The following is a 23,864-nucleotide window of genomic DNA, read 5'->3' on the forward strand; positions in this document are numbered from 1 at the left end:
CAGTCTATTGTTTCCTAGTTGCTAACCGCTTGGAGCGCTTTATCGCGAGATTTGCAAAAAATCACCTCAAGCTTCGCGACTGTATATAGTAGACTGTGCTATACCCCTCTTACCCCTCTGCAGTAGGCTTGAGAGCATGCTGGGAACGGGAACATACGTCATCTGCGCGAGACAGTCACGCCCGCTGGTTTCTGCGCACTGATTTTTGTTTGTTGGATGCCTATACCAACTGGTTCCCTCCAAAGTATTGCATTGTTAGGACCATTCCTTCCTCGTTCCTTCAAGGATTGTGAATCGACACTTGATATTAGCCAACATCCGAACTGACTGGCCATGCGATCAGAATATTGCAAGTCCGTTATATAAGACAAAAGAATAACAAAACATTACCTATGACCTAAGGGCAGGAGGTATATGTCCAATTTTACGTCTAGTATCAAACCCAGAACCTCTGGATATTTAGTTTCAAACACCACTGTTTGAGTAAAACTTTATAGCATCTCAGGACATAATTGTCACAAATCTGCTAACAGATTGCACCATAAAGTGTCATGCATTGTTGCTTAAGCTAGTACAGTACTTCTAAATGCTGCATTAGCACTATAAAAGGTTTTTTTCACACGTTAGGTGCGTTCTGCAAGTACAGCTTGAAATGAAAAACATTATAACATTGTCTTGTTTCTTATTCAAGACAGATTGGTAATAAATTGTTTTAACGCATTCGTACTAGGGTGGTTGGGACATGTAAACAGAAACATGTGAGACTAGAATAGTGAAACAAATTTTTTCTACACATCCAGAAGAATCCAGATCAAGAGTTAGTCATTAGAATAGATGGTGGAATTGTGTTCAACGGGATTCGGGAAGATTTGAATTATGGAGCTGGAAGGAGCTGTCGGCGGATAAATATGAAGGAGAGCCATAGAGGGGGCGAAGGCCCACCGTGGGCTGTAGTGCCATGCAAGAAGAATAATTAGAACACATGAGTCTGTTCACATGATATTACTCAATTCCACATTGGAGGTTTTTTTTTTTTTTATTTTAATTTTGGAAGTTTCATTAACGTAATATCCAAGCTTTGCCAAAATGGATCATTTATTTCATGTGTTTGTGATAAAAAATTTTCAGTTATGATTCAAACAATATTGTCTCTAACTGCATGCAAAACTAGTGAAGTTCTATTCAATTCTAGACAGGGAAAGCTTTGTTCAATTCTAGGCAGGAAAATGAAAACTTTGTTCAATTCTAGGCAGAGAAATGAAAACTTTGTTCAATTCTAGGCAGGGAAATGAAAACTTTGTTCAATTCTAGGCAGGGAAATGAAAACTTTGTTCAATTCTAGGCAGGGAAATGAAAACTTTGTTCAATTCTAGGCAGGGAAATGAAAACTTTGTTCAATTCTAGGCAGAGAAATGAAAACTTTGTTCAATTCTAGAAGGGAAATGAAAACTTTGTTCAATTCTAAGAAGGAAAATGAAAACTTTGTTCAATTCTAGGCAGAGAAATGATAACTTTGTTCAATTCTAAGTAGCGAAAAGAAAACTTATCTCTCATCGGGACTGAAAGTGTGTCCCTCATCTTGTATTTATCCTATCTTACCTCAAGCGGCGGTCTTCCACTGTGCTGATCTCACAAACAGGGAGATTCCCAACAGGAAAATGAAAATTTTCTGTATTTTCCCTCTCATCAGGGGCTGATAATGTCCCTCCTTTTATCGTTTCAGGCAGTTTCTCGCGTCATGTTGACCACGCCGGCCAGGGAGTGCCTTTTTCCAGGTTCGATTCTCGACAAGCAATGAAGTGAAAATTGATATTCCTTTTATCGCAATATATACCCCTTGCTTTAGTTTATGCTATATTGTCTCAAATGCTTTCATTGCATAATGCTCATCACACGACCAGGAAGCTCTGATATTTGGGTTCGATTCTCGGGAGGAAAATTAACAATTATTTCCGTCTAATAGCAAATGAATTTGTACTCCTGTACCTTGCTGAAGACGACTACAGAAGTTCCAGTATCTCTGAACGACACATTGATTCAGTATTCTCACAGTAATCAGGACAGGTTGGACTAAATAATTCAGTTATTTTGATCGGTTATTTAACGATACTGTATTATCTAACAGCTTATTTAGTGTCCATGGAATCGGTGACATCGAGACAGTATTTAGCGATTTGCCATGGGATTATCTGCAATTCGTCTTACAGTTGAGGAAAACCTCGGAAGAAACCCAATCATGTAATCAGGTCAAGCAGTAGTCAAAGCCACCCCCGAACGCAGCGACCGAAGGTTTTCCCTTTAAACTCCATGAAGGCGCATGGGAGCATGGAGGTGGAGTATCATATTTTCATAACCTTGGCACTAGAATGAAGATATTGCGGTCAGCATGACAATACAACCGCCCCTTCTTACCCCCTGGAAAGACTTGACAGGTCACTGAGAAGACCTCAAGGATATTCTGGAAGTTTGGCAACGAGAAAATCCCGCCAACTTCGGATTTTTCTAGTTAGTTATTTAACGACGCTGTATCAACTACTTGGTTATTTAGCGAGGTAGTATCTGGCGACATGAGACCGAGGATTCGCCAAAGATTACCTGACATTCGCCTTACGGTTAGGGAAAACTTTGGAAAAACACAACCAGATAATCAGTCCAAGCGGGAATCGAAAGTGTGCTTAAATGCGACAGGCTTATGTCAGTAGATTTACTGGGACAGAATTCCGGCACACCGACGACGCTGATATAACCTCGGCAGTTGCGAGTGTCGTTAAATAAAACATAATTTAATTTAATTCATCTATCTATTCATCTGTTATTCAGTCAGTCAGTCTCTCCGTTTCTACTTCGCTCACTCTTTCACTCTCTTAGCCTACTAATACTCAATTTAGCTCTGACGACATTGATTATAAAAAGTTGTTAATGCTTACTTTCTTTAAAACTCTAGTATAATTATATTTTCTTCCAATACAATGTTATTGGCAGGTTACGTATCTGAAATAAAGATAAATATTCTTAAAGTAGAAAATTATTTTCTAACATGAAACACACTGAAAGTTATTCACCCTGCACGATTTCTGCGCCTGTAGAAATGAATAACATTCATTTTTATACTCAATGAAGACAACTTACATGATCGGACTTCGGCCCAGTCGGAAGACCCCAATCACTGACCCGATGTATTTTCCTTATCTGTCGCAGTAAACATGCTCGTTTCCGAGAACATTAGCCAGATCTGTTGCATATGCTTATTAATGCAAGTAGTGAGATTTCCGAGAACAGACTGCTAAAGCCATCGATGATGTTACTGCACTGAGACACAAATTCTTTGTCTGGCCAGCATGGGAACACTGACTCATGCCACCAAGTACTTCTTTGTTAGAACCATTGTGGGCCTCTTACATTGAGTATGGGTCCCTCTTTGTATAGACAGAGTGTCTATTAAATGGATTACCGTAATTATGTTATTAAACTTCACCTCAGATAAAGTTTATTTTCCTTTTGTCCATACAGCATTATTTCAGCACACTTCTTCATCAGATATTTCGCTTCCTTGTTTCGTAATGGCCGCAAAATGTTACTTTCTATCAGCATGCAATTTATAGGGGCAGGTGAGGAGATTTTTCCGCTGTTACCCAATTGGCTCCCGCTCATTAATTTTTCAACCCAAATGGCTCCCAGAATTTTCGTACCGTTGCATCCAGACGGGTCCCGCGTAGTCGATGAGTTATGGCCAGCTGCTCAAAGAAAGGGATGTATGTTCTATTTGAGCCAGTGTTCGTGAAGAAGTGTTCGGTTAGTGGGTTTAGTTGAAGGCTTCATAAACAAAGATTCAGAAATTGATAGAGCATTCAAACATTATTATTCGGACTGTCATATTTATAGCTGAAAAACGTCATGACCTGTTTCAAGTAAGATTTAATGGCTATAAAATCTATTAGTGCTACCGCTCACAAAGTTTCTGAATGTGTTTTTGAAAATTATATAGAACCGGGATGTCATAGCTCTCCTCAAATGTGGGTTGAATATTCGTCTTCTCCTATTATTACCTCGAACAACTGTGAAGCGTTACATACTGCGAGGTGGATTGATTTAAATCAAAGTGTTTTTAATCAACTCATTTTTTCAATCTTTGATTTAAATCACTTTTTAGTTTTCACATTTGTATTTTAAACATATAAAAATGTATTCTGTGAGGTCAATGTTATGCCATTGGAACTTTTAAATATTTAAATATATTATTTGAGACCATTGTTGGGACATTGTCAGTTACAGGTAATCTGATGACTGTTGGCAGTTTGAGCAAAGTTATCTCATGTTTTCTGTGCTTAAATCTGTACAGTTTTAATAATTTTGTTTTGCTACAATGTCTATTGTAGGGAGGAAAAAGATCCTATATGGGAAGATTTTATAAAACTTTCAACAAACAGTAGCATAGGTTCCAAAGCAAAATGTAAAGTATGTGGTTTATAAATGCAAGGTTTAGTAGCAAGAATGAAATCTCATCTTCTGAAATGCAGTAATTTTCTAAATTTTCATATATTTGTGGTTGTGATGTGTTGTTGTCTTTTAACATATGTCTTAGTACGTTTATTGTTTCACGCATGGATATGTCAGCGTTTAGATTGGTGATATCAAACGATGCTAATGTGAAGTAGGATGTGTTTGTCCTTGATGTGGTTGACTAGGTCTGTGTTGTTCTTGACTGCAGTGTGATTGGTGAATTATAAGTTGTTTCTGATGATGTTTTTAATGTATTTAGCTAGTTTGTATGCTGGTGCAAACATGTAATTAACTAGGGGTCTGATTGGTATCTGAATTTTAGGTTGAGCATTCAGTTGCGGAGATTCTGGTTTCATATGTTTCAAGTATGATTTTTTTTTTAATTTAAAACTGGAAAAAGTCTAACTCCTGTTTGGTCATTGGTTTGATTTGTTATTAACAGTAGCTTGTTTACTTCAATAAATCCAATTAAAAATAAATTAAAAAGTATTTAAGTAAAGAAAATATTGAAATAAAAAAAATTAATTTGATTACAAGTAAAAAAATCACTCATTCTGATTTTTAATAAAATCATTACTTTTTCACCCTGTTACATGGCAAGTTCAATAGAGAATTCAATTCTGCCAATCTCAATATTTTGCAAATATTGTGAATGTATTGGAAACACAAACAAAAGCTTGCAGCCACAGAAAGACCGATCACGTTCAAACTAGGAAAAAATTAAATTAGTTGAGGATCTTATTGGCCAGTTGAGTACTGGTGCCATTATGGAATGCGACTTCGCAAAATAGATTTGCCTTAAAAACCTACCTGTTTAGGCCAGTTGGAACTTCATAATGAACGGTCTTCAAGGGAACCCTGATTTATGTTAAATTATGACGGACAGTTCATATAAGTTATGAATCATAACACCGATACATTTTTAACCATACCTACCGACTTTCGATAAGCAGTCCTAATATAAATGATACTCGGGAGGAAATTAAATACGGAATAAATATGGGAAATGCCTGTTATTATTCGGTTGAGAAGCTTTTATCATCTAGTCTGCTGTCAAAAAATCTGAAAGTTAGAATTTATAAAACAGTTATATTACCGATTGTTCTTTATGGTTGTGAAACGTGGTCTCTCACTTTGAGAGAGGAACATAGGTTAAGGGTGTTTGAGAATTAGGTGCTTAGGAAAATATTTGGGGCTAAGAGGGATGAAGTTACAGGAGAATGGAGAAAGTTACACAACACAGAACTGCACGCATTGTATTCTTCATCTGACATAATTAGGAACATTAAATCCAGACGTTTGAGATGTGCATGGCATGTAGCACGTATGGGCGAATCCAGAAATGCATATAGAGTGTTAGTTGGGAGGCCGGAGGGAAAAAGACCTTTAGGGAGGCCGAGACGTAGATGGTAGAGTTGGATCGATTCGTGAACGAATCGTTCATTCGAACGACTAATAATAAAGAATCGTAAGAATCGATTCGTGGTATCAACGAATCGTCGTTCAAAAGAATCGTAACGAATCGTCGTTCAAAAGAATAGTAAGGAATCGGCATGGTATCGTAACCCACGATTCTATTAGTTGTTTGATGTAACCTGTCAACGGACATTTCCGAACCGTGTCGAATGCTCCCGAGCGAGAGTGAAATCAAAATATGTACTGCATTTGTTAAGTATTGAAAATAATGAACACAAACCTGAAATGTGCATAGTTAAATAGAGATGTAATGCAAAAAAATGTACTTCGTAATAAGGTTTTCATAAATTATAATTTAGAAACATTATCTTGGGTAATTTTGTAGATTAATAGAGGTCATGCTGAATGGTTCCAGCCAATGAGAAAGAGGCAATCCAATGTCTCGCCTCTTATGCCATCTATGCGAGAGATGTAGAACGTTTTTGTTCTACGCGTGGTTTGCAATGGAAAGTGTCCTGTAAGTCGTTCGTTGACGAATCGTTGGAATAGCAGAGTAGGAAGAATCGTGAACTCGTTGACGATTCAAAAGAATAGTTGGAATCGCAGACTGAGAAGAATCGTGAACGAATCGTTAGAATCGATTCGTAATGTATGATTGAATCGTTGGAATCGACTTCTGAAAAAGAATCGTGTTGCCCAACTCTAGTAGATGGGAAGATAATATTAAAATGGATTTGATGGAGGTGGGATATGATGATAGAGAATGGATTAATCTTGCTCAGGATAGGGACCAATGGCGGGTCTTATGTGAGGGCGGCAATGAACCTCCGGGTTCCTTAAAAGCCAGTAAGTAAGTCCTGAGACTACGAGAAATGGGAAGGAATTTGTGTTGGCAATGGGCGGGAGCCGTCTGAGATGTTACAGAACCTTAACGTCAGCCGAGTGGCGAAAATGGGAGCCGTTTGGGATGCAGCCAAATTTTCCAGTAGTGTTAAAAAAACATCAAAATCTCTACTATCCACCGGGGATGATCACTTCTCCATTAGCCACGTGTGTTTCCTTAGAAATTAATTTTGTGGATGCGTATATTGATCAGGACTGTGGAATAGTTCTTCTTAATACTAACGATCTCAGAAAGGACTGGAAGCAACTACCGCATGGCAGCGAACATCACAATCATTCCTAACTACGTAAAATGGAGTGTCGGACCGCTGGTTGAAAACCCGTATCTTACATTTACGTGTCTAGTTCCGTAGCAGAAAACGACAACATTCATATTAAGTAAAAATTAACATAAGTCCATCGCTAAAAATGTCTAACATAATGAGTACAACGAGGTCAAATCAGTCCCGTCTCGAATGCCATGGTCCTCAGTGTACAAAACGTAGCATTGGTTTCACCTGCTCAGATATGCTAACGACGTGCTAACGAAACTTAATCATCCCACATTATGTAATCCACAGTGTACCAACCTAATCCTAAACTATCTCGAAGTAGAGCTAACCATGCAAATTCTTCTGTACCGTTTTATACTGCCACGCCCGTGGAATCGGCGACTCGTTGCAGGAACAAACAAACAACAGTTTCCTTCTTCAAACCTGGAACATGTCTCTCAACCCCTGTCACACAGCAATGTTTGCTGCTTTTCTTACCTAAGAGTATTTCGCAGTTACTATGCCAGTCACGAGGTTCGAGACTCGCAAATTCAAACCAGGGCGTTGGAGTTAAGTAGTCTTTAGCAAGCTTCCTTCACTTCGTCAAAGTTCCCGTGTCGTAGATTTGTGGCACGTAAATTAATCCTGTCATTGAATGAGAATATTTCAGGTTGTTTTCTTTTGTTTTGTTGCTCACACACATTTAGGTATATATATATATATATATATATATATATATATATATATATATATATATATATACATATATTGAACCGTAAGAAATGTCATTAATTTCAGAAGTTTATTCTTTGAGATATTTCGAACAAAAAAGTTTAATACAATTTTGTTCGTTTTTCCTTACTTGTGGCCACCTGCATTTGTTCTTTTCGATGAATGAAGTAGTAGTAGGGTTTAAGAAGGGCGCGTCAGCTACTATGGCTATTTGCGCCCTCATCTAAAATTCTTAATATAACAATCATAAAAGTGAGCAATTCTACGACCCTAGGTGGTTTTCAAGACGAACAAATAAAACAATAAAACTCGATGAATGAATGAATGAATGAATGAATGAATGAATGAATGAATGAATGAATGAATGAATGAATGAATGAATGAATGAATGAATGAATGAATGAGTAATTAAATATTTTAGAAAGTAAAGAAGAAGTGTATGTATGTCATTAATTTCAGAGGGCTATTTTTTTTAGATATTTAAACAAAAACGTTTAATACAATTTTGCTACTTTTTTCTTCTTTTCCGAGATAAAAATTGATTCATATGAAATATTTCATAGCTTGTTTTGGCAAAAGTATTGATTTCATTCACAATATTTGCAGTTAGTTTAAGAAAGCAGGGTATTATGATAATAATTGATTGAAAGAATTTTAGTTTTGTCCTATAAATACCGGTACGCAGAAATTTGATCTGAACAAATGTAACATTGTAAATAAAATAACAGACTAATAACATGTCTTTCTTTATTTTCAGTATTGATTCGACTTTTGAAAATACTACCACAGTCTAGTATATACTTTCTGTAAATAGATTTACAAAACCTCTAATGGCAATTACATTAATATTCTCATTATAAAAATATATTTTAGATTTATATATATATTTTTTTCTCCCTGTAACATACTTCTAGTAAGCTTATATTAAATTACTTTTCATCATTTTACTAGCTATCCCAAATATTAAATTAATTATAATTGATTGAATTAAATTAGCTCATAAATTAAGTTACTACTTTACCTTATAGGTTTATCTAAATTTAAATAAATATGTAGTCTACTAGTCTTTAAATTGAAGAATATTGCTGGAGAACCTTTTAAGTGTAGTTTGTAATTTAAATATGTATTGTATTGATTAAGACTGGTTGAGTGGAAGAGAAGGCCTTATGGCCTTAACTCTGCCAGCGAAAATAAAACATTATTATTATTATTATTATTATTATTATTATTATTATTATTATTATTATTAGTAGTAGTAGTAGTAGTATTATTATTATTAGTCACGAAGCTCAATACGTAGTAAATATGCATCCATAGATAGTTGCTGATCACTAGAATCGCTACAATCGCCTCATTACAGAGAATGCGAAATAGTACCGGCACAGTCTATTGTTCCTAGTACTCTCAAAACTCAAGCTTCGTGACTGTGGGCCGTATTCATAGACATTTTTAGCGCGGGCTTTCGGTGGATTATCAGCGTTTTTCGTATTCATAAACCAGTGTTAGCGATAGGATATGATTTGAATTCTGTACTAGTAACCAGTGGATAGCCGGGGCTAGCTTAGTACGCTCGTAGCGTGTGGTGCGAAATGTCTATGAATAGCACTCTGTATATACTAGACTGTGATACTACCCAGCATTCCTTTGTCGTACCGCGCCAACCAGCATGTCGTTGTCGTCAATCAGATTCTGTTATTCTTTAGTGGCAGCTGTTCCATCCACGTCAAATAATTTCTATGTTGACATATTATGTCTTAACTATTATGGTGCTCTGTTTGTATAATATATTAGGCACATGCAATTCTATTGTTTAACAATGAAGGAGAGGGACGTCACAACAGCGCATAACTAGAAACTCCCATCACCGCGGCAAGTATTAATAGATTATTAAAAGAAAACTCGATTCCCTTTTATCGCCGGCGTTAACCTTTTGAAAACTTAAATAACAATGCAAAGGAAGCCGCCTGGGTATCAAATAAGCGAAAGACTTTAGCATGAGCAACTCCCATCCCCAGATTTCTTTGAATCATCGTGTGTGTGCGTGAGTGTGTTTGTGAATGTATGTGAAATTATTAGATTCTCTTAGGAAGTATAATAATACAATAGTATGCCGGCGGACGTTGGAAGTAGCAAATCATCCTCAATATCTTCCCCTTTCTTAATTAGCCATAAATAGCGTTTTTTTTTTCTTTTTCACTTCCCTTAATTCCGTATTTTAGGTACAGGCTATACAGGCCTCTCAGAAAGTATTAAACATAGACCTACAGTATTTTCTTTATAATCTAATCCTGTAAAACACTTAGGGCCATATTCATAGACATTCTTAGCGCGGGCTTCCGGTGGATGATCAGCGAACTAACGTTTTTCGTATTCATAAACCAGTGTTATCGATATGCTATGATATGAATTTTGTACAAGTAATCACTCAATAGCCGGGGCTAGTTTAGCACGCTCGTAGCGCGGGCTAGCGAAATGTCTATGCATAGCACCCTTAGAATTTAGTAGTCGTGTGATTAAAATTGGCAATAGCACATAAATATTATAATACATTATAATATTAAAATAGACTTGAGGGAGGTGGGATATGATTATAGAGACTGGATTAATCTTGCACAGGATAGGGACCGATGGCGGGCTTATGTGAGGGCAGCAATGAACCTCCGGATTTCTTAAAAGCCATTTATAAGTAATTAGCACATAATACAGAAACTAGACAATTAATGGGGGCACAGATAAGAGCTTTAAAAATCCCATGGTGGCTCACCAGTCAGGCGCAAATTTCATTAGTCAGCATGATCGAAATGCAGAAACGCAATTTAAATTTAAAAAGTCATACTTTTTTTTCACTCAAGTAAACTTTTTCGCTCGTCACAAGCGAGCAAACGAATGCTTTTTTCAAGCTCTAGTGATGATCGATAGTCCAAGGGCTTAAGAAAATTTATTTCAGGTTTACCAGTATTAACACACTTTTCAGCTAATGTGAAAATTCCTATTTCTATTGAAGGAATAATCTTTTAGATCATTATTAGTTTAACATAAGAATTAATGTTTTATTATATTTATTTCCATAACGGCTGGATACGTACTGGTCCCATGCACTCGTTGAAATTTCATTAGAAAATGTTTTCACCATGAGGACTCAGAATCAGCGTTCACGATCCGAGATAATTTGAAAAAGATGAGTATATTAACACTAATGGCGACACATCGCAACTGTCAATAATCTGGCAACATCTGAGCGTTATATAACTTGGTTATGATTTTAGCTATAGCTTACTTTGTTTCATAAAATAGAAAGAAAAAAGAAACAGAATCAGACTGTGACACCAAAAATGTGCCCTTACCATGTTAACCACTCATATTGTCTCTAATTAATAACATCTATATTATATAATCTTATTATTATTGTTATTATTATTATTACTATTCTTATTTATTATTATTATTATTATTATTATTATTATTATTATTATTATTATTATTATCAATAATTGTCTTATTTTTTATACTTTGTATGTCTCATTTATTTTGACCGCTGTTCACATTTCATTATGCCTTTTCCTTTCTTTCTGTATGTTATATATTATGTCTGATTTCTACTTACTTGTTATTTACATTTTATTATTATTATTATTATTATTATTATTATTATTATTATTATTATTATTATTATGTTATTCAGTTCTATATGTAAAATTGTAGTGTACTTTGTAAATTTGTAGTGTTTTCTGTAACGCAGTTTTACTCCTGGTTGAGTGTTTAGAGAAGGCCGTATGGCCAGCTTAAATAATAATCATTATTATTATTATTATTATTATTATTATTATTATTATTATTATTATTATTATTATCGTTGTAGAAATACTCAACTTGTTTTGACGAATAGGTGTAGTTGTTCAAAACGTGAAAGTTAAACTCTAATTCAACAAAATGAAGATAAATATCATAGGTCCTTCAATAACTGTCTATTTTTAACCTAATGCGTAGTACAAAAAAATTACATTAGGTTATACACATAAAAACATATATACGACTAGCGCTTTCGCTATTAAGATAGCATCTTCAGGTCTGGTTAGCATATTATGAAGCTTTTGACATAAAGACATAGATTATAACCTAGTGTAATTTTTTGTACTACGCATTAGGTTAAAAATAGACAGTTATTGAAGGACCTATGATATTTATTTTCATTTACTTGTTAACTTGTCGGACTAACATGCCTTTCTAATTCAAGAATGAAATTTCCCTCTGGGAGAGATACTCATTCCTGAACAGTAGGCCAACAGTTATTTGTTTACAGCTACACGAAACGAAACACTTCACAAACATCGCCGGAACAATGACCGCCACAACACACCCCTGTCGTTGTGAAAGGTGGAGCACAGTGTAAGCACATGGAAATAGCTACTCACGTCTGTCCCGCAGCAACGCGTGGCCACTACTAGCGAGTGACTCGGTGGACGCGACGTTTAGAAGGCGCTGGGGAATTCCTGCCTCATTAAAAGAAAAGGATCACATCACGTCATTTCGTTATGATTTTCGTCGTCTGCCTGACAGATTGGTTTTTACATTAATAACTTCTATTGCAAAATTATAGCAACTGTTCTCAGAATGTGAGGAGAAGCCAATAGGCCTACTTATGCCTGAAAAAAAATACGTCGCGGGTACTGTGATAGCGATGTAGACATTGTAGAGCAGCGGTTCTCAACCTATGGTACGCGTACCACCGGTGCTACGTGAACCACTGCTGGGTGGTACCCTAGATCCAGATAGGTCGGCCTTATAGGGTTTAAGGTTAACAACTTTTTTCAGGTTTACTACGCTGCCATCTAGTTGTTACATAAGGAGTCACGTCATAATTCCCATTTGAATCGCATTAGCGACTGTACTGCCATCTCGTGTTCGTTTACGGCGGACGGGTGGTGATCCTGGCGGTTGTTCTCTTCAAAGTGCTACCGATTTTAACATAGCGATGAGTTATCCGTTATATAGAGGGGTACTTAAAATGTGAAATAAGAACATAATAGTACATTATGCAACGAGCCTATAATGAAGGTAATTAAGAAGTGAGTATGGATATTTATGAAACGAGCGCAAGCGAGTTTCATAATTTTCATACGAGCTTCTTAATTACCATTATAGGCGAGTTTCATACGACTTTTTATGCTCGACCATATTTCTAACTTGATATTATTAATTTTAATTGTATCTGACCTTCAGCAATGTTCCGTATGTTGTGAGATGTGCGCAGACGCGAAAGTATTGATTTTTTCCGAGGAACAGATATCCACATTGACCGTGCTAGGCCATAAGAACCTACAGAGATAACATTGAAATTAAATTAGACATTGAAAAACTAAATGACAAATTGAATTTATTTGAATATTATTTACAATTAACGCTAATTATTATAGTAACAGAACATAAACTTCTGCGACAGTATTGGATTTCCAGCCTCCGTGACTTTTCGCTAATTCTCTTTCGATTACATATCCGAGAATAATCGATACTTGCGGTTTTATAACGGTAGAAAGCTGACCTGTCATTGGCTGAACAGTTGTAACCTGAGTCGTCATTGGCTGAAAGACCTGACCTTTAATGAGTAGGTGTACTTTAATGACATGCATTAAAGGTCTGCTACCAGGTGTATAATTACTACGTTTCGGCATGGTCGAGCATAAATTATCATAAAATATAGACTAGGCGGCCTGGGTTCAATCCACAGCGGGGTCAGAGATTTTCATGTAAACTTTCTACCTCGGAACCAGGAGAGATGGCGGTGCACAACTTCTAATCACTAGATTGTGCACCAATATGCCTGGGTTAAATCTCAAATCTCTTCGCAGTGCATTTGAAGAGAAAATATATGTCGCTGTTGATAGTGATTCGTCTGTCAGATGGGGATTTTAAGCCTAGCGGCACCCTTGATGCTATTCGGCAGGAATAGGCTACATGCTGGAACCAGGTTTCCCCGCCTCCCTTCCTCATGTTCATCATCATTCTCACCCATTTTCTACACTACACTTACATGAACACTTACACATACACTCACTCCAGTACATGGCATAACTCTCAACAGATACACATGTATAGCGAGGCCCGCTGAAGTGGTGTGCAACTAGAAAAATGGGTCACAGTCCTGCCATCTATCCGCTGTATATGGGACTAGAAACACGCGGATACATAAATAATATATTGTTGTTTCTGTATATTTTATGGAACACGCCATTAAGTAAATTAAAATAGTAACTGTTATTTCTCCAGTGTTCTGTATACATAATCACTGATTAAGTTTACAACTTCTTTACTGTGTTAACTTTTCAGAAAATTACCTGGCTGACTAGTTTCGAAGTGTTATTCTCCATTGTCCGAAGCCTAGTCTGTTTTTATTTATTTAAACAAGCCTAAATAAAGTAATCACTAATTGGTAATGGAGCATAGGAACGTTCATTATGATCCTGGGAGGACACTTGACGATTTGCCATTATAAATTTGGTTAGTGGTAAAGCGAATGTACTGAATTAAAAATAGTGATAAGTCATTGAAAAACGTTATTTAACAGTCTCGCGTTGAGCGTTTGGTAGGAAAGTGGAGTTTATCTCCCTTATCTGGGTACGAAATCCTTGTCTGACTTGTCCTGTGTCATCCCAAGAGGAGTCCTTCCTTCATTATGTTCTACAGTTGCGGCCTTGTACAATACTGGTCCGCTAGCTTTGGTAGAATACGAAAATCGGATATTCTGCGGTAGAAATGGCAGTAGATTTGGTATTATTCGTCAGAAAGAAACTTACATGCCGTATTTTATAGAATCTGCTCATTATATCATCATTTTTAATAGCACTGATAGATAACATCGCCTGTTGTTTATACAACTAGCAGAATCTTAGTGTATCTAAGGTTGCATTGTATTCTACGAATGCTACTAGGAAAACTACCATATTCTACACTGCCATTTGAAGGGGTCAGAGCCATAGTGGGCCAAGCGCCATACATTAAAAACGGAAAAAACAAGGGTTAAAATTAAGTGCTTACTATAATTCAATTAAACATATAGCAAATAATATAAAGTGTGCACATTAAAACTAAATCATATGCCAATCTTCATTAAACTATGGTATTCACTTAACTTTAACCCTTGCTTTCTCCGTTTTTAATAAATGGCACTTGGCCCACTATGGCTCTGAACCCTTCATTTCTTATTCTATGGTAGTCTACCGCAGCTTTAAAACTTTATTCTGATCACATGAACAGAACTGGTATTTCCGTTTCTCTCTATAATTTCACACACTTCCCTTCCTCATCACTCCCTCATTTCACTCATCATCTGCAATAATTAAAAACAGATTGAAATGAAGTCTTGGAGAAAATAAAGGGTTTCCTAAGCTGATATAGGAAGGACTTGAAGCTCCGGGCCCTAGAGCTTATCAAGTACTGGTCCAAGCTTGCGACCTGGCTGACAGGGCTGAGACAGGACGGTCCAGCCGTCAGCATCGGGTTCAAGAACGCCACCCAGGCCACCTGTCCGACTTGGACAATAATCGTATATACGCCTATTTGACGCTCCGAATCTGCAGGCTACGCCGGTGGCTATTATTATTATTATTATTATTATTATTATTATTATTATTATTATTATTCTATTCCTCTACAAACTATCAGACATTCTTTTACAGCTGAACAATCTATATTTACAAGCTTAATTAACTCTAGATATTTTCAAGAGCCGAGACTTGCTTGTCATGTACCTACCGTGCATGATTTCGCAGCTTGAGACAATACAAGACAACAAATTTTAAGATGAGATATACACTTTCAGTCCCTACACGAAAGGAAATTCTCCACTTCCCTGCTGAGAATCGAACGCTGGAGCGCCAGTTTTGTAGCCGGAAGTATTACCACTTCAGTCATAACGCAGGACTCGTAGCTTGTAAGGGGAACACATTTTCAGACAATTTACTGGGGAGGTGGGACCTTGAAGTCAATTACACCAAACAACGAGGGCTTCAGAATAGCGTTTTTAGTTCCTGGATCTCGCGTTCCAAACATATCAACAACACAAACAATTTTAATGGAATGACCGATTGTAATTCATCCAACCAAAAGCAAAATTTGCAAATGTTCCTCAATTAGTTACTATCTACATGATTTCACATGAGATCATTTTAAGTTACGTAAAATTTATAAATAATATGAACCACGGATTATATCAATTTTCTAAAGAAATTAAAAAGTCTTTAAGTCCTAATTTAGTTTGTCTTTGAGAAGGTTTCGTTTGCACTCATAATTATGTAAGTATGAGTTATTACCTACAGAAATTGATTTTATGAGAATCATATATCTCAGAATTTCAAAGACAGACAAATCTAATGTTATTACACAAAGAATGTTTGCATCATTTTGAATTTTGTAAAATAAAATCAATTAGAATTGAAGGGTTCAGAACCATAGTGGGCCAAGCGCCATTTACTAAAACCGTAGAAAACAAGGGTTAAAATAAAGTTATTACCATAATTCAATGGAAACATATAGCAAATAATATAAAGTATACACATTAAAACTAAATGATATGTCAATCTTCATTAAACTATAGTATTCACTTAACTTTAACCCTTGCTTTCTCAGTTTTTAATAAATGGCGCTTGGCCCATTACGGCTCTGAACCCTTCAATTGTATGGTCATATGTAAAGAATGACAAAAGAAGACTCTGGAAGAGGATTGGACACCATTTAGAAGAAGAATGAGGAGGCCAACTACAACATAGGTTCAAGGAATTAGGACTGCAATGATGGAAAAAAGACAAGAATATTGAGAAGATAGAGAAAATGGAGAAGAGCAATTAGATTTAGTTAAAATTAATGTAACTCAACTTCATTTGGCTTGGCTTTTTTAGGGCCGGACCCGGGACGGTTCTATGCAATTACGCTCACATCGGCCCATTGTGCACCCTATATTCAATGATTGACAGGTGGCATAGATGGAATTCGTGAATCCGACGCTGACAGGTGCGTCACGCTGCCTCAGCTCTGATAGAGCCAAGTCCCATCTTCAGAGAAATGTCTGATAAATCTCAGGGCCAGAAGCTCCAAGCCGAAAACCCCAGCCTATTTCATTAACTGTTGCAGATGATAGACGAAATAAGTGGAAAGTGGAGAGTGGGAAATGGAAGGAAAGAGGAGAATGGGAGTGCCACGTCTCTAACGCCAAAATATTAACAAATTTAAGCATGCATTTTTATTTAATTTCACGAAAACGTAATAGAACACACAAATATTTATTTAAACTAATATTACAAGAACTCTTTGTAGATATATCTACTGATGAAATTGTTTTCGTAATTTTACTAACGATATGAGCAGTATAACGCAAATAAAATAAGAAAAGGAATATTTTTTTCTGGGAAAACTGCCAAGTTTTGACCCTATGTCGTATGAACATTTTTGATCCTGTAGACCAGTGATGTCAACTGATGCCCATAGGAGCAAGCGCGCGCTTTAGAGCCCAGGAGAGCCTGAGCGTTTTACAGCGGAAAGGAAAGAGACAGGCGAAAGAGGTAGTATATGCCGCTTGGTCGAGCTATATACAGGGATGGCCAGCACTAAGTCAATGGATAAAGGGAAGAGAACTTATTAAAATTGTATCCATGTTAATTTTTAGATTTGTCTGAGAAGTATAAGTGCATTATAAGAATGTAAGTTTTAAATTTTAATGCTCATTTTTCACAAGTTTGCTTTTTTATTCAAAAGGAATATTTTCTCAACTTTTTTACAGAAAAGAGAAATTTTCAGATATGTTTCTTTAGTAGCCTTACAGGTACTAAAACAATGTTTTCGTAAATCTAATATATCGTAAATACGTATTACTGAAGATAGTGTATTAAAATGTTTGAAAATATTCGCATGGAAAATGTTTGTAAGGAAATGAATTAACAAAGCAAATACTGTTACATCACAAACAAAAGATATGTGCCTATGTGTTGGTAAAACGTCAGCTCTATCGCTTCAGCAGATTTCGAGATAATTTAATATTCTGATAACAGAAAGTTGCGCACCAATATCACCTAAAAGCATAATGCGATAAGAGTTTTATTATGTAATATTAGTTACAGCTAAAACATATACTGTACCTAGGCAACGTTACTTTGTACTATATTATTGTTTTCATTACATTTATAAGGCTAAAGATACCATCAATATCAATTTCAACTCATCATATCATATTCAGTGTCTTTCTTTGGGATAACACTTTCTTTATGAATGATGTGTTTAATTCACTTAGTACAGTATAGTTGTAGTTATTATGGAATTTGTGTGAATATTCCTTCTTTACTCTTTATTATGTTATTAACGTTTAAAACACAACTGCAATATTAGGCTAAGAAATAGGTGTTAGTACTTTTGTTTTACAGACCATATAGAAAATAACAAACAGAAAGAAGCCATATAAAAATAACGACATTAAATTTCACGTTCCGTTTGAAGTTTGTGCACCACTGTTTTCTTAATCCAACAGACTGCTTATTCCTCCTAGCATACTTAGCGCTTAATGCCCGCGCACGAGGCCAAGGTCAGAAAAATGCGCTTGCTTTGACATCACTGCTGTAGACCGTCCCCGACGACTGTGGAAAGGACGGCACTTACACCCCTTACACTCTGTGTATAAACCCTCAGGTTATAATTTCTTCATACTTGATGCTAGAGAGAGAGAGAGAGAGAGAGACAGTAGCCCATAAACTATCACTTTAATCTGGGGAGTAGTAATGTCCCCTATGCCCCGATACCACCATGGATCAAGTTGATTTCTTCACTTGAAAAGTACTGATATCACAAATACTGAATTTTTGTTAGATTTGTAATCTGGGTATTCAGTTACAAATAGTTTTATTGCAAATACTTCTAGTATCAACTATGAGAAATAACTTTAAACGCAATTAGAAGGATGATTTAGCAAAACAGAAACAATAATTGAAGAATATTAATTACTTACATTATTTAGCAAGTATCATTACAGCAGGATCTTCTAACGCTGTTGAGAGGACGTCCTCAACTAAAACAATACAAGTAAGGAAAAACTATATTCCCTCGTTGAAAAGTCTAGCCAACACACTTGAGTCTCCTGCATTCCACTGCCGCGGTAAAGACGTTTGCGCAACAAGTTGACGTTTCCGATTGAGTGAACAGGACTCGAGGAACATCGGCGGCCAAACAACGAAACTGATACCGCGACACGCACACATTAGCGAACGATTTCCAAGCTAGGCCCCTGAAGTTCTGCACAGTTCATAGGAAACATCTGCCACAGTTAAGATAACTGCTGATGACCTCAATTGTAATTATGGTAACGAAGACTAAGTAAGAGGGCGGGTGAAATTAGACGAATCCGCAATGACGCTATTGGCATCTCCCTCGGCTCTTAATGAAAGTACGTTTATGCTGTGAAAGAGTGCAAATCCGACAGGCCTAAGTTATATTCCCTGTCAACTAAATTATATTTATCTCGTTTCTGTAAGTCGCATTTTTGGCACTTAGCTCTTGTCTTCCATCCAGGCGGCGCGGGTTCGTTCACCATCAGGTCGTCATTGAATTTGTGATAGACAAAGCAGACGTTTCAGATAGTTATTCTCGGGGTACTTCCGTTTTCCTCTACCATTTCACTAACACTCCACCTTTTCCTGATTTCATCTATAACAGCTCTGGGCATAGAGAAGTGAAAAGGAACTGTCTTAGAAATAAATGCATTGTACAGTAGTGGCAAAAAAAACCGGACCGATCCTTGTAGCGATTTCAGAGCCTTGTTCACTCCAGAGCACGATAGACAGGTAACTAAGACTTTCGTGGTTCGAATCTTGCCTGGGAAGGAAACTTTTTTTTTTGTTCCTTACTTACTTACTTACTTACTTACTTACTTACTTACTGGCTTTTAAGGAACCCGGAGATTCATTGCCGCCCTCACATAAGCCCGCCATTGGTCCCTATCCTCAGCAAGATTAATCCAGTTTCTACCACCATATCCCACCTCCCTCAAATCCATTTTAATATTATCTTCCCACCTACGTCTCGGCCTCCCCAAAGGTCTTTTTCCCTCCGGTCTCCCAATTAACACTCTATATGCATTTCTGGATTCGCCCTTACGTGCTACATGTCCTGCCCATCTCAAACGTCTCGATTTTATGTTCCTAATTATGTCAGGTGAAGAATACAATGCGTGCAGCTCTCCGTTGTGTAACTTTCTCCATTCTCCTGTAACTTCATCCCTCTTAGCACCAAATATTTTCCTAAGAACCTTATTCTCAAACATCCTTAATCTCTGTTCCTCTCTCAAAGTGAGAGTCCAAGTTTCACAACCATACAGAACAACCCGTAATATAACTCTTTTATAAATTCTAACTTTCAGATTTTTTGACAGAAGACTAGATGACAAAAGCTTCTCAACCGAATAATAACAGGCATTTTCCATATTTATTCTGTGTTTAATTTCCTCCTCAGTGTCATTTATATTTGTTACTGTTGCTCCAAGATATTTGAATTTTTCCACCTCTTCGAAAGATAAATCTCCCATTTGTATAGTTCCATTTCGTACAATATTCTGGTCACGAGACATAATCATATACTTTGTTTTTTCGGGATTGACTTCCAACCCTATCGCTTTACTTGCTTCAACTAGAATTTCCTCGTTTTCCCTAATCGTTTGTGGATTTTCTCCTAGCATATTCACGTCATCCGCATAGATAAGAAGCTGATGTAACCCATTCAACTCCAAACCCTGTCTATTATCCTGAACTTTCCTAATGGTATATTCTAGAGCGAAGTTAAAAAGTAAAGGTGATAGTGCATCTCCCTGCTTTAGCCCGCAGTGAATTGGCAAAGCATCAGATAGAAACTGGCCTATACGGACTCTGCTGTAAGTTTCACTAAGACACATTTTAATTAATCGAACTAGTTTCTTAAAAATACCAAATTCAATAAGAATATTATATAAAACTTCTCTCTTAACCGAGTCATACGCCTTTTTGAAATCTATAAATAACTGATGTTATGTTTTTTGTTCCTTATTCAAATTTACTCCCAATACTTTTCGATTGCAGCGATATTTTACTACTTAATTAACTTATTATTCACAGAACATGAATTTTACCAGCAATCGAAAAATATTGGGAATTAATTTGAACAAGAAACAAAAAAAAGTTTCCTTTCCAGGCAGGATTCGAACCACGAAAGTCTTAGTTACCAGTCTATCGTGCTCTGGAGTGAACAAGGCTCTGAAATCAGCTACAAGGGTCGGTCCGGATTTTTTGCCACTACTGTACATCAGTTGTGGATTTTAGGCGACCAGCAAGAGCCGAAAGTTCGTAAAAGCTACGATGCCTGCTTTATACAATCCGTCACTTAGCAATGCTTACCTTCCTGTCTACTCGAAACATTACTGTCTCAGCCGGGGAAGGTGGAGTGGGGAGTTAAGGGGTAATGTGCAGTGACTCGATTGAGGTATTAGCGCCCAAGTCTGATGCAACATGTAATACAGAGTGATAAGTTTGGGAAGATAAAAAATTATATCTCTATAATATGAGAACTGCTGCTATATAGAGTGGAGGTGATATAACTGTGCTGATTGAAAGGAGTAATAGAATACATTAAAATAAATTTAAAAAAACTTGTTATACGCTTTCTAATTAAGTGTATGGTTAATTAGAAAATTAGGCTGGCAGTCTGTGCAGTTTGGTCACCCCAACAAGTTTTGTTCTGCAATGCAACGGCCAATCCTACGTCGAGGGAGTGCCCGTTGGAGTCTTCACGCGCTTGATGGTAGAAATAAGGTGGTGCACCATCATCCGAAAAATTAACTCGTCTTCCTTTTCCTGCAGTTACAACAGAACGATGAGCTGCGAAATTCAGAACGTTCCAATAGCATCAAAACATTTCCAACAATAGTCAGCGCATGCGCAAATGGTAACTGTACGCTTAATAAACTAAGAGATGATATCTGTCTGTTGAGATTGAGTCCTTACAGCTTACATATTATCCGAAATAAACCATATTAAAATAGGAGCAATTATTTTGGGACACGTTCTATATTCATTTCTCGCATTCCATTAAGAATATCGTCATAAAACAGTATATATGCATTTTTCCATCCTCACTCTATAATAAAAAGAAAATGCTTGCTCAAGACCTTCGAATATTGGTCTGTAGTTACATTAAGTCTTGATTTGTGAGCAGATAAGTATGAAACATAAGTATGAAACAGCAAACAGAGTAAGTGTAAATATGAAAAGAATTGGAATAGGGTTTACACATAGTTTCCTTGTATCTAAAATTGCGTAAACAAACGCTGTCTGTAGTGACATTACGGATTACTTGAGCACACAGCGAAATTACGTTAAAATGTTGCAACTACAGGAAATCGGCGAAACATTTACAGCTGACAATATAGAAATTAAAGAAGCTAGTTCTTATATTGCACCACTGATACTTGATTATACTTCTAAGAAACAAACTGTTGGGCAAGGATTAATCTATCCTTGATTCTACTTATTTTAACTTGAAACTTATGTTAAATCCATTTTGATTTTCATTGTATCACGTATTCTTTCATTCATAGTTTTATGCCCAAGGTCAGTTCCTTCACTGGAAACCCAGCATTCTCCAATCTTCCCTCTTTTCCGCCCTTCCCTCAGTCTCCATAAAGATCCATGTATTTAAATGCTGTCCATCATCTGATGCCTCGAACTTTTCTTCCTTTCACCATTCCTTTAAGTGCATTCTTCAGTAGACAGTTTCTTCTTAGCCAATGACCTAGCTAGTTTCTTTTTCTCTCTCTGATTAGTTTGAGCATTATAACACGTATAAAAGATACTATGATATTGCTATTGCTACCATCAGAAGAAATCTGGAATCACTAGCCGATTTTCAAAACTAGCATAACACTAGCTATTACGAAAATAAACCAACAAAGAGGGGATCTAATAAATCGGAAACACACTCACAAGGTATCAAAATATGTGCTCTGAACTCGTTCCTAGAAAGAAATAGGCTAAATGAAGAGTCCACTGCAAGAATGATGGATGTCATTTGGAATAAATTTTTCAGGAGAAGCAATTGAAAGTTTGAAGTGCTTAGCGCTCAAAGCTTAACTGTGATTTTCCAATCATTACTGGACAATGACTATCAGTGTTAATGCCATGTAACTCTCTATGTACATTCCATATGTCTTAAGCTATGCATTGACAGTCTTGGTTCATTTTCGACAAGAAAGTGACATCAATCATTCTTGCAGTGGACTCTTCAAATAGTTCATCAGTAAAGAACAGTGATGTATGAACTGGTGCTGCCGTCTATTAGAAATGGATATGGATGAAAGAGGAATTAGTTCTGCACTGCTACACCTCAGGTCGTCATACACTGCCGCCATAGAAAACAACGTGTGAGCTGACTACACGTCTCTTGTATGTATGTCGAGAAAAAGAATCTGTGAAGACGAACATTCTAGCCCAGCAAAAACGATTTTAACACCAAAGTTGGCTGAGAAGGTGTCGGAAATAATCACCAACCACAGATTAAAATGTTCCAAATAATTTCGGAGTATTTTCGCGTCAATAAGGAAGACATTCTAAAAATAATAATGTAGACTTTGACGAAAACTAAGATCCGTGCGGAGCCTGACGTCAATTAACAAGAGGAATAACAATAGCTTCGAGGAGACATCAGACAACTTACTGAAGCCACTGAACAAAATACAAAGGATTGAATTTAATTAATATACGTGAGGAAATGTGATGTTTCCAGTAAGACCCCGAAACAGTGCTAAAATTTGCGGAATAGAAGTTGGTAAATTCTCTCCAAGCCAAAGAAGTTCTGTAACGAAGATATAATATAAAAACAATGCTAATTAATTTCTATGACATCGAAGGAATTATGCAGAAATAATTCATTTTCAGGAGTCTGACAATTACTGCTGCACATTCTAGGTACAGTATTATAAAACGTTTGCTTCAGGAAATCCGTCGTTTACTTCAGGGCAGTTGATTCCTAAGATTTCATGACAATGCATCAAAGCATGGGGTTCCC

At 36.6% G+C, this 23,864-nt stretch overlaps 1 protein-coding gene across 4 annotated transcripts in view; it reads right to left on the reverse strand.

Moving 5' to 3' along the window:
- LOC138696721 (immunoglobulin superfamily containing leucine-rich repeat protein 2-like) overlaps positions 1–19,081 on the reverse strand; it is a 39,774-nt gene extending 20,693 nt beyond the window's left edge. Inside the window, exons 1-2 of one of the 4 annotated variants that reach the window (XM_069822053.1) lie at positions 12,215–12,239; positions 7,569–7,715 (exon numbers count right to left, since the gene is read on the reverse strand). The gene's annotated coding sequence lies outside the window, so the exon portion shown is untranslated. Of the gene's footprint in view, positions 1–2,927; positions 2,947–7,568; positions 7,716–12,214; positions 12,283–18,786 lie in introns of those variants that run through there. The other 3 variants (XM_069822051.1, XM_069822050.1, XM_069822054.1) reach the window with 3 other exon arrangements.
- Between the last annotated feature and the right edge of the window lie 4,783 nt (positions 19,082–23,864).

This window comes from Periplaneta americana, chromosome 3, assembly GCF_040183065.1.
Source record: "Periplaneta americana isolate PAMFEO1 chromosome 3, P.americana_PAMFEO1_priV1, whole genome shotgun sequence".
Taxonomy (NCBI): domain Eukaryota; kingdom Metazoa; phylum Arthropoda; class Insecta; order Blattodea; family Blattidae; genus Periplaneta; species Periplaneta americana.